Below are 12533 nucleotides of genomic sequence, written 5' to 3'. Positions count from 1 at the left end.
TATGATATGATATGATTGATTACCCCAACATAAACTGGTCCTATCCTGTGCCAACTGTATCCGACTCATCCAGTGATAGCAAGGCATTTCTCGATTTGTGTTTTGATTTCCATCTTACTCAGCTGATTACTCAACCTACTCGAACTACAGCAACCAGTGCTAACATCCTTGACTTGGTTTTCACTACCGCTCCGGATCTTGTCAATTCTTTAAGTATTTTGCCAGGGCTTAGTGATCATTCTTTTATTCATTTCCAGCTGAAAGAAAATGTCAACCGTCCCAATAGCAAACAAAAATACATCCGAGACTACAGTAAAGCCGATTACGCATCAATGAACACACAACTTGAAGCTTTTGTAGAAGAATATATGCCGGACTTTTACACTCGGAGCGTTGAACAGAACTGGTCGCTCTTTAAAAATAAAGTTAATGAATTAGTACAAAAATACATACCCCTCCGAGTTGTCCGGTGTAACCATCGAGCAGCGTGGTTTAATGCATCCCTAAAACGTATCTTGAACAGGAAGAAGCGGCTGTTTCGCCAAACTAAAAAACGGAACACAATTGATAGCTGGCGTGCGTATCAGCAGGTTGCTTCACTGTTTAAAAACGCAGTCAAAGAAGCTAAACGCGTGTTCTTTTACAATACACTTCCATCTCTGCTGACTGAAAATACTAAACAATTTTGGAAAACTGTGAAGGGTTCCGAGTGTAACACAATATCGTTAACTGATGTAAATGGTGCTGTTGTTCCACAAGAAGAATGTTGTTCTGTACTCAATGAAGTGTTTTCTAAATCATTTTTGAATAACGTGTTGCCCTGTGCCTCTCTACCTGAAATTGTTAAGATGAAGTTTCCTCCGATGGAGCCCTTGTTAATTGATTACGATGGTGTCGTGAACTTAATTCGTAAGTTAAAGATTTCGTCATCGTCAGGAATAGACGATATTAACTCTAAATTTTTGAAAAATACCGAAGTGTACTCATCCATAATTTTGTGCAACATTTTTTCGCAATCTATTCTGTCGTGCTCACTACCAAAGGACTTTAAAGTCGGCAAGGTGATTCCATTATTTAAGTCTGGTGACGTGCATTCACCTTTAAATTACAGGCCAGTTTCTCTAACTAGTGTGCCATGCAAAATTCTAGAGCATATAATATACTCTAATCTCATCAACTTCCTAGAAACAAATTCATTTTTTTCATCTCGTCAGCATGGGTTCCGTAAATCATTTTCCTGTGATACCCAACTTATTTCATTTACACATGACATCTGTGCCGCGTTGGATAATGGATTTCGCATTGACACCATCTTCTTAGACTTTTCTAAAGCATTTGATCTCGTCTCTCACCAATTACTTTGTCTAAAATTAAATACACTTAACATTGACCGTAACATTATCACATGGATTGAACACTTCTTATCCAATAGAACACAATTTGTCTCAGCTAACAATTTTGACTCTTCACGTTGTTCTGTCAGTTCCGGGGTGCCGCAAGGTTCCGTTCTCGGACCTTTGCTTTTTCTCATTTATATTAATGATTTGCCTAACTGTGTAGCGTCCTCCATAAGGTTATTTGCCGACGATTGTGTAATTTACAGAGTAATATCATCAAATTCTGACACTTTAACGCTACAATCTGATTTAGACAAGGTAACTAACTGGTGCGACACTTGGAAAATGCGACTTAACAGCCAAAAGTGCAAACTAATGAGGATTTCCCGCAATAATGCTTCGTCTAACCTATCCGACTATCACTTGAAGAACTCTGTACTCGAAGAAGTCAGTTCCTATAAATACTTAGGCGTCCACATAACATCTAATCTTTCCTGGCAAACACACATAAACCACATCACTAACAATGCTAACCGTACGCTTGGTTACCTCCGTCGCAATTTCTCTATGGCACCCGCTAACTTAAAGCTACTTCTATACAAAACACTAATACGTCCTAAGCTTGAATATGCCTCTTCTGTATGGGACCCTGGCTTGGATTACTTAACAAATGCCATAGAATCTATACAAAATCGTAGCGCGCGGTTCATTCTTACTAACTATTCTCGGACATCAAGCGTAACATCTATGAAGGCTACTTTAAACCTCCCTCTCCTCTCATCCCGTAGGAAGTTAGCACGCTTATCACTGCTGCACAAAATTTATTATTACAATCCGGAATTAAAATGTGAACTTTTGTCCGAACCTGCATATATATCATCTCGTACTGACCATCGGCATAAATTGGGCGTTCCACACTGTCGCACGAACCTATTTTTTTATTCATTTATTCCTAAAACTACCAATGAATGGAATCATCTGCCGGCCTCAATTATTAACATAACCGATACATCTGCTTTCAGAACTACTATTGAAGAATACTTTTGTTAATCCGCACTTTCTCATTTTTTTCTTGTTATTATTATACCCTGTTATCTGCACATGCTGTATATTTCCACTCCCTTCTGTAACGCCTTCGGGCCTTGAAGGTACAATAAATAAATAAAATAAATAAATAACAACCACTCTGGCGCTGCCACTGACGGTCTCCGAGGGCATAGGGATCCCGTCAAGCTTGTCGATTCACAAAGCGTTTTGTCCCAGTTACTTGCATTTCTGATGTATGAAGTGCAGATATAATTTGAATTGAAATTTAATTATGCCAGTTTCGCAGTCACTATTTAAAGCAATTCTATCGCAAATAATACTAACTATTCGAAACTTCTGCCGTGGTACATTCGGAGGTATCCGCTGCTCTCTATCGATCTCGCTAATTAACTAGCCGCCAGGACTGATAACCAGGTAAAACTTTTTCTTTATATCGAAGGAAATCGTAATAGGCACCGTTCATCCGGCATTTAGCATTCTATATCGTGCTAGGTTGTGGGACCAAACAATCTTCCCCGATACGCAATACGCGACCCTCCACAAGCTGGCCTTACCGACGTACAGCGTCGAACCCGCCCACATTTTCTACAGTCGCAGCACAGCGAAAACCCAGTGCCTTTGTTAGAGACAAGCCCTGTTGGCTATTAGTGTCTTGGCAGAATCTTGCATCTAGAGGCGAGGCTGCCGCAGTCCAACTCCTATGCCGATTCCATGCTCCTGACCACCAGACCCTAGTGGGTGCGCCGTGCTTGAACTACTGCACAAATCACCTTGAGCCCCGGCTCATCCGAACGGAGAGCCGCCGTTCTCCGTGGCTACCGCGTTCTAAAGAAGGGCTGCTTGCGCTGGTTGATAAACCGACAAGACAGAGCGCACCTTGCGCTCTTGTCGCCTTTATGTTTTTTCTACCAATTCCAAAGTTTTTTAGAGCGCAGCTATTAGGCGCACGTTCCTGCGTTTTGCATCGGCGTTGAGCCTCGCCGTCGGGCTCACCGTAACCAAGGTCCCGCGCCGCTCTAGCCGCACGCGCTCAAGCTGCTATCTCTCGCTCTTGGCGCGAGTCTTGCTCCCTTGTCTTCCAAAGCTGGATCACGTGCCCTCGCCTATCCTCTCGCCCCCTTCCTCCGCGCAGCGCCCTTGCGGTTACTCTCGCTGCTACCACCCACTCCGCCCTCACCGCCCCTTCTCCCGCTGTCGCGGCACTGTCGCGGTGCCGGCAGCGCACGCTCCTTGCCGCCTCGCGCGTGATCCACGGCTCTCTGCTCCTCCGTCTCCGCGTCACGTGGCTGTACGGCTCTCAGCCGTGGCTCTCGCTTCCGCGTTTGCGGCGCGCGTTCCTCAGTGCCGCCTCTGGCAGTGCTTGCGCCTGGCTGTCCTTCTCTTGCCTACACTCTTGCTCTATACGTCCCCTTATTTGGCGCAGTGCCGTTGCGGTGGCTCAAAAGACAGCAGTGGTGTTTCATACCCTTATTTCTATTTCCCACCCCAACCTTGTGCGGCCACATTGACGCCTGTCTATGAGTGAATGAGTGTGTGACCTCTACTCAGTACCCCTAATCTCCACCCGTTTCCTCATCCCACCTCAGAAGGAACATTAAATAATAATTGCTATCCTCCCCCCTTCTCCGTGGTGGTGGCGACGCGCCATCTCTATAAGATGGCAGTAGAACAATGGCGACTAATCTGGTGGTGTGGCAGTGGAACTGTAGAGGGATTGCTCGAAAACGGGGCCTTCTCACGCAGCACATTGCCGCTCAAGATCGTCGACCCGACATTCTCCTACTCCAGGAAACTAATAAAACACCTCATCTTGCAGGCTATACGGCGTATAGCCATAATTCTGCACTGGCCATTCTTATTCGTAAAGATATAGCGGCAAATGTTGTCCACAGCACGGAGCAGAGCCTCACTGTACGCGTCTTTCCAACTAAAATTGTCAAGAGCAAGGCACAGCCCCACTTATTCATCACAAATGTTTATAGCCCGCCAAAACAGAAAGTAGTCTTCTTCAAGGAGATTGCGAATCTGTGGCCAACGAAGTATTTTGATCATCTAATAGCAGGCGACTTCAACGCGCCACACACTTCATGGGGATACACAAAAAACTCCTCCAAAGGATCCGCCCTACTACACCGTATGCAACAGGCCCAGCTAACTCTCCTTAACGAGGCCGACTCCCCGACGCAGCACGGAAACTCCGTAGAAAGAGATACCACGCCCGATCTCGCCTTCATTAAAGGACGACTGTCAGCGCAATGGGTTAACACGCACGATACTTTAACGAGTGACTACACTGTCATAGAGGTGTTTCTGCAAATCAAAGGATTCCCAAAACGCCAGCGCAAGCATTGGAATGAGTTCCAAAAGACACATGTAGGAGACTTCCAAAACATGCACTTGAAAGATTGGGTAGAGATGGTCAGGCAACGAATCCAGTCATACATGAAGGAAATAATAGAGAAGTGGGAGCAACCAAGCACGGACAAGCATCTTCTTCATCTCTGGGAGGCACGACATGCCCTCATTAAGAGATGGAAAAGAAATAAGCTCAATCGAAAACTACGCTCACGCATCAACACGCTCAACGAGCAGATCGTCCACTACACTGAACATCTCACTCGTGAGCAGTGGTACGATACGTGCAACAAGCTCAATGACACATTGAATATGAGCTCCACGTGGAATCTCATCCGATCACTCATTTACCCAACCCAGACAAAGACAGAAATGTCCCATAAGCTCCGAAAGCTGCTCGAAACATTTGAGCATACCGACAACTTATTCAACGAGCTTATAACAACACACATTGCGGATCCAGCGCAACCACAGTATGCCGACTACAAAAGCTCAGAGCCAGCAAATGAGGGTCTCACCGGCCCAATCACATTAGCGGAACTACAGCGTGCTTTAGCAGAAGCAAAGACGAATAAAGCGCCAGGACCAGACCAAATTACGACAACACAGCTCCGCAACCTTACAGAAGCCGATCATGCATTCTTACTTCAGCAAATTAACAATGTGTGGGACACGGGCAGCTTGCCAGAAGAGTGGAAGACAGCCAGCATCATTTTCATTCCGAAGCCTGGCAAGCCCCAAGCCATAGCGAATCTGCGTCCAATATCGCTAACATCATGCGTCGGTAAGCTAATGGAGCGCACCATGCTTAACAGACTTCTTAGTCAGCTTGAGCATTCACAACACCTACCGCATAATTTGATTGGATACAGACATCACTTATCTACTCAAGACGTTCTGCTGCAGCTACACGAAGAAATCACGAAGGAAACAAGTAGCGCTCAACTTAAAGCTATTCTTGCCTTAGACCTCAAGAAAGCTTTTGACTATGTTAACCACGATGCTATGCTGCAAGAGCTCGAAGCTACTGGCTGCGGAACCAAGCTTTATAACTATATTAGGGACTTCTTACGGAGTCGCATGTACACGCTACGAGTAGGCGACATCACCTCACAACAGTATCCCCATCCGCATAGAGGTATCCCGCAGGGTTCCGTGATCTCGCCCACTCTCTTTAATCTTGCCATGTGCGTAGTCCATAGAGCGCAACGAGACATCCCCGGCATCAAATATGCGACCTACGCAGATGATATCACCATCTGGATCAACACGGGTTCGCCAGGGCATATCCAAGAAACTCTCCAACAGGCTATGAACAGGGTGCATGAGGCTGCTCAAACTATTGGCCTTAGATGTGCGCCGGAAAAATCTGAGTTGCTACTGGTCCATTACAAAAGATGGAGACCGCCCACCATACAAATTGTAAACGAAGGCGTGCCGATTTCCCAACCAAAATGTATTAAGATACTCGGTCTCCATATCCAGAAAGATGGAGGTCCCGCTGCGACGGTGCATCACCTGCTCAGGCAAGGAGAAGAGGTGCTGCACATGATGCGTAGGGTCTCCAACCGAGCAAATCGAGTGAAAGAGGCGGATATGCTTCAACTAAGAAACGCACTAATTATGTCGCGCCTGCGCTATCACCTGCCCTATACCAATCTCCGTAAGCAAGATATCAATCGCCTTGATGCGCTCATCAGGAAGGCGACAAAGCTGGCCATCGGCATCCCGTTTAGTGCCAGCACTAAGCTCCTCCTTGACATCGGTTGCCATAACACGGTTGCGGAACTAGTCAGCATTCATCGTCGTCGCCAAGAACTGCGTTTGCAGCGCATTTGTCAAGGTACGCACATCCTCCACAGCATCGTTCATCATCCAGTAGCTGCGCCCCTTCTGAACACGCGCCCACTACCCCCGAAACAACGCGAACTTCTAACCATAGCTACACTGCCACGCCACATGAATCCAGAGCGAGGCAAGGAGAGGCGACGACAGCGAGTTGCCTACTACAAGAGGTACACGGCAAGACACCCTGACGGCATATACTTCTACGCTGATGCTAGCGTTGGTGCACGGCGCTCCGCTATAGCAGTCGTGAATAACAACCTCCAAACTGTACATACTGAGTTACTCCCAAAGACAGATCCGACTTTAGCGGAACTGACAGCCATCGCAACTGCCATCAAACATATGCCCCTTAGTATTTCAGCCTACCCAAGAATCATATTGTTACGTGTAGAAAGATACAGACGGAAGAGGCTATTACAAGCTATTTACACTGGACTGGAGCCAGAGCACCAGGCAGACATTCTCTCGCGCCAAGGGCACAGACGCACTTCGTCGTCGTTCTCGCGGCGGCTCGTCTCTCGGGTATCTACCGATAATATCGTAATAATATATACCGATTCCATGGCGGCTTGCAGGAAATTGTTGCACAACGATCTCGCGGCCGACATTTCGACATTTATTCAAGAGCACCTTCAGGGTCCTCTGGAAATCATCTGGATACCTGGTCATGACAGGCTGCCGGGAAATGAAAGAGCTAATCAGCTCGCCTGCGAGACTTTGAACCAGGCACCCTGCATTCTGCGACCAGCCCAGACAAAAAGGTGGGCTCCCCTGCTTCCGCGGCCATACCAAGAGGCAAGACGCAAGTGCCCCAAAGCTCAGCAAAGTACTCACCCGTGAACAGGGTGTACTGGTTCGTCAGGCCCAGACTGAAACACTCCCTACACCAGCGCGAATGCACCTCCTCCACGGGCTCTTACCTGAACATCCCCCACCCTGCCGATACTGTGGCGAACACCCGAACACATCCCATATCCTCTGGCCCTGTGGACCACCCCCACCTCCCCTTCCTGCCCCCACAAATCTCTCCCCTAAACCCCATGCCGGGTGGCTGACTGAAGCAGCCAGCGCCGACGACCAACGGTACCTTGCGGCGTTTATCAGTGCTGCACTGAAGAATGCCGCAAGCGAGGCTCTGGATTGAAGGCTTCTCCACGTTACCACCGAACATGAAAATAAAGCTTCTCTCTCTCTCTATAAGATGGCGCGTCGTTGGTGCGCCGGCTCGATAATGGCGGATCGTGGCGTGTGCTGCCAAATCTGAAATGCAGAACCGCTTCCGTTCGGCACTGCGTGTTCTGTATGCGGTTGCCTGTTGTTCAAATGAGGCAGCAGCTGCGCTGAAAGTTCGCATTACCAAGAAGACTAACAGTCGGCGAATTCTTACAGCGAAGCTGTGTACCTCTATCGTCCAAGAAAATTTGCGTTTCGTTGTAAGCAACAACAACAAAAAAAAACTTACCATACGTGGGCCGAACCCGGAGGTAGTGCAATGCCGGGCCGACCCGCGGCGAAGGTGAAGCAGGCGTTAAGCCCTCGCCATACGTGGGCCGAGCCCGAAGATAGGAATGCCGGGCATACCCGCGGTGAAAGTGAAGCAGCCGTTAAGCCCTCCCCTAACGTGGCCCGATACCGAAGGTAGTGCAATGCCGGGCCGACCCGTGGCGAAGGTGAAGCAGGCGTTAAGCCCTCCCCAAACGTGGGCCGATCCCGAAGATAGTGCAATGCCGGGTCGACCCGTGGCGAAGGTGAAGCAGGGGTTAAGCCCTCCCCAAACGTGGGCCGATCCCGAAGATAGTGTAATACCGGGCCGACCCGTGGCGAAGGTGAAGCAGGCGTTAAGCCCTCCCCAAACGTGGGCCGATCCCGAAGATAGTGCAATGCCGGGTCGACCCGTGGCGAAGGTGAAGCAGGGGTTAAGCCCTCCCCAAACGTGGGGCGATCCCGAAGATAGTGTAATACCGGGCCGACCCGTGGCGAAGGTGAAGCAGGCGTTAAGCCCTCCCCAAACGTGGGCCGATCCCGAAGATAGTGCAATGCCGGGTCGACCCGTGGCGAAGGTGAAGCAGAGGTTAAGCCCTCCCCAAACGTGGGCCGATCCCGAAGATAGTGTAATACCGGGCCGACCCGTGGCGAAGGTGAAGCAGGCGTTAAGCCCTCCCCAAACGTGGGCCGATCCCGAAGATAGTGCAATGCCGGGTCGACCCGTGGCGAAGGTGAAGCAGGGGTTAAGCCCTCCCCAAACGTGGGCCGATCCCGAAGATAGTGTAATACCGGGCCGACCCGTGGCGAAGGTGAAGCAGGCGTTAAGCCCTCCCCAAACGTGGGCCGATCCCGAAGATAGTACCATGACGACCCGACCCGCGGCAGAGGTGAAGCAGGCTCTGGCAAATTCAAATCTGCTGTTTGGAGTGATTTTTCTTGAACCAATTGCATATATACTGTAACACCATCTGGCGTTGAGAGCATTTGAAATAAATAAATAAATAAATAAATAAATAAATAAATTACTGGTCCCACGTTGGGCACGCAACCCAGCCGGGTTTCGGTATTCATGCTTCCAGCGGCCCTGTAAGCTTGGTCACATTCTTCCTGAATGTAAATAAGGTATTTTATTATATGTAGAGCAAAATTTTTAATTGCGCAAGGAAGACAGGACGTGAACAGAAACATAGACGCGCACAGAAATTGTAGTGTATGCGTCTACATTTCTGTTCACCTCCTGCATTCCTCACGCAGTTTAAAATTTTTCTGAATCTATGAACTGACTAGTCTAACCATATGTCTTAGGTTGCATTGCATGCCTCATTATGCGAAAATCCGGCGTCGTAATCGGCGGCGTGACCGAGTGATGGTACTAATAATGGATGATGGAAAGGTTAACACCACATAAGAAATACTAGAATTGACGTGAAATTTCTCAGGGAAGGTCCTGTGAACAAAATAAATTAATCCCTTTGAAAAAGAATAGTAGGTAAATTTCACTCTGGGTGAGAATCGAACTCGGGACTCCGGGTTGCGGGATGCTTCCCCGACGCCACGACAGCTCCGTGGTTCTGGGGCGAGGGGAATTCTGCAAGTGTCCACCTAGTAGAAATAATAATTTCATCTGCAGCTGAAGTTCTGATTGGCTGGGCTGGGGTATGCGTCAGAAGGAGACAGGGACCCTTAGCCAATCAGCACATCAGCAACCCACGAGATAGACATTTCGACTAGGTGGACATTTACAGAATACACCATTCCCCCTCTCCCAGGTCGACTAGTGCGTGCGTCGTTGGGCACGTCACAGCGTAGGCAATCGGTAGGAGGTGGCGCCACGTCGTGAGTGTATAAAATGAGCGTGTAAAATAAGAAGCATTAATGTCCAATTGAATGCCGCTGGGTGGCCTCGCTTCCTTGCTCCTTGCTTCCCCTATTCTTTTTGCCGGTAAGGATTTCTATGAGTACGGCCTCCACTTCGTCTGTACTCGCATCGTGTTCAATTACCGCTTTGTTATTCTTAACTAGGGTGGCTACTCTAGATCTTTCCCCTCTTCCGTTGTCGAATGTGCGGTACCCTGAAATTTTGACTCGGGGTTTGCCTGTTTCTTGTAACGCCACGGCAAGCGGAGGCTCTCATTGATTTAGAATGTGCTGTTGCAGCAACGCCTTTTTCTTTTTGAAACCCCTACAGTTCCACTGCCAAATTATAGTTCCTGTCCTGGCCATGATGAGGAAGAGAACGGAGCTTCCGGGCTCGAGGGAGGCTCGGGATGGGGATGAGCTCGTTCTTCGCCTCCTAGCACGGTCAGAAGTGCGTTCATATGATTTGATATAGCCTGAATTTTCTTATCTATGATAACGCTAAGTTTGGTTAGCATGCTTTCCTCGTGTTCCTTGAGGCGCGCCTCTAGTTCATCTTCGTTAATGTTTCTGTTCATCTTTTTTCTTCTCTCGGGTGGAGGGGTCTCGTGACCCTCTGCATTCCTTTTTGCGGTGCCTACCGTATCTACCACCATGCTGCCCTCGTCCTGCGTCTCGGGGGCCGCTACTCTCTGGACTGGGGTAAGCGGCCTTGCCGGCACCGCCTGCGTAGCTCGCACTGTTGGGTTCGTTAGCGGCCCAACTTGCTCTTTGAGTTGGTTTACTGTTTCTGTTAGGGTTTTGATTATTTCTCTTAGCTGGTGATTTTCCTCATCTCTCTTTTCTATTTCTTTCTTAAATAGATTCGCCTGTGCCTCTAATTCTGGCGTTCTACCTTGGGAGACCACGCTTGCGAAGCTGACAGGCATACCAGAGTGGGTCCTCTTGTCCCCTGGTTTCTGGAGGCCTGGCCAGTGGGTCTGGTCGTCCCTGGGTGGCGGCCTGGATGCACTTCTGTCCCTGGACTCGGATCGTTGCTTTTTCGCAGCAGGCGGTAGCGTGACCCTCGTTGTCGGCCTACTTCTGCCTGCGGTCGCTCCTCCCTTTTCTTCTTCGGCCCTGGCCTCGGCCCGGGCCGCGTCGCGTTGTTTAACCCAGTGGGGCTTCCTGTAGAGTTCCCTGCATGTCGGGTCCCCTAACTCATGCTTCTTCCCGCAGAGGAAGCACTCCGGCTCGCAGGCGTGATCCTCCGGCTGATTTCTTAGCCCGCAGCCTCTGCAGCGGGTGCTTGTTGGATCTGGGCAGACGTCTTGCCTGTGTCCAATCTTGCCGCATGCGTAGCACACGTCGTACTTTTTTTTATATAGGTGACATGGAATCCATTGACTGAAGAATTTTACGGCCCTCGGTACTTCCAGATCTTTGAAGTTAATGATGACCGATTCGGATGTTCTTCCTAGTCTTCTGACTGCCGTATACGTTGGGTTCCATGGGTTGTCCAACGCCCTGTGTATTTGTTCTTCCGTCAAGTCTAGGTTAATCCCGTAGATGACGCCTTTGCCCCCCTCGGGCATCGCCTGGTGGGCAGACATTTCGATATCTTCTTTTCCGGCTCGGATGTTCTTGATTTTGGCGAAAGCCTCTGCCTTTTCCTTGTTCGGGGTTGATATTAAGATTGTTTGGTTGCTTTTGTTGAAGACAATGTCCTCTTCTGCCATGGGGAGTAGCCCGGCCGCCTCCAGGATGGCGTTTCCGGCGAGAACCCCCAGCTTCTTCTTTAGGCTGTCAATTCCTCCTGCTGGTCGGAGGATAATCTTCTCTGTACCCGATGGCAGGCGAACTTGAAGCTTGTCTACCGTCCTCTCTGCCATGGCCTCGTTTTTCTTCAGATTTAGGGGTTCTCGTTCCCTTCTTGCTAATACTTCTTCCACCTTCTCCCCCGGGACGTATCTTCCGCCTATAGAGCGGCACCAGCCCTCTTGAGTTTCTTTTTTATCGACGAAAGCGCGTACGTCCATCTTTTCTCCTTCCTCCTCTCATGCGTGGAGAGGTCTTTCTGCATGATTTCTATCCGAGGATTGGCTGGATGCCCCTTCCGGCAGTTTCCGCAGCTGTTGCGACTCCGTTTCTTTGCTCTTCTGCCGGCGTCTCCACCGACGCTGCAACCGCTACCCGTGGCTGCGTCATGCTTGGGCCGGAGCAGCAGTGCGTGCTGCTACGCCGTTGCGTTCCCTTAGCGTTTCTCTCTTCTGCCGGCGTCTCCGCCGACGCTGCAGCCGCTGCCCGTGGTTTCATCGTGCTTGGGCCGGCGCAGCAGCTATGCGAGTTGCTGCGCCGTTGCGTACCCTAGGCGCTAGGCTTAGGTGGCGGCGTCGCCGCCTCGAAAATTCAAACTTTTGCAGAGAGTAGAGAAGTGGTCCTACCGTGGTGACGGTGGTAGTTTCGTGATCCCCTGGTGTTCGCGGTTCTTCTCGTTCTTGAATTTTCACTTTAGGGCTTAAACTTCCGAAGACATGGACATTTACGTCGGAGCTTGGTGTGAAGGCGACTTGTCTACATCGCGCCCCCTAGCGTCCTCCCCCGAGGTGGAGTTAAAACGCAGGC

General features: G+C 49.5%; 1 protein-coding gene across 1 annotated transcript in view; it reads right to left on the bottom strand.

Annotated features, from left to right (window-relative positions):
• The window catches only part of LOC126539807 (ATP-dependent translocase ABCB1-like), a 139699-nt gene extending 128606 nt beyond the window's left edge, over positions 1 to 11093 (bottom strand). Inside the window, exon 1 of the mRNA XM_055075740.1 lies at positions 10861 to 11093. The gene's annotated coding sequence lies outside the window, so the exon portion shown is untranslated. The remainder of the gene's footprint in view (positions 1 to 10860) is intronic.
• Between the last annotated feature and the right edge of the window lie 1440 nt (positions 11094 to 12533).

The sequence above is a fragment of the Dermacentor andersoni genome, chromosome 2 (genome assembly GCF_023375885.2).
Source record: "Dermacentor andersoni chromosome 2, qqDerAnde1_hic_scaffold, whole genome shotgun sequence".
Lineage (NCBI taxonomy): Eukaryota > Metazoa > Arthropoda > Arachnida > Ixodida > Ixodidae > Dermacentor > Dermacentor andersoni.
This window is presented reverse-complemented; position numbering and strand designations above follow the sequence as displayed.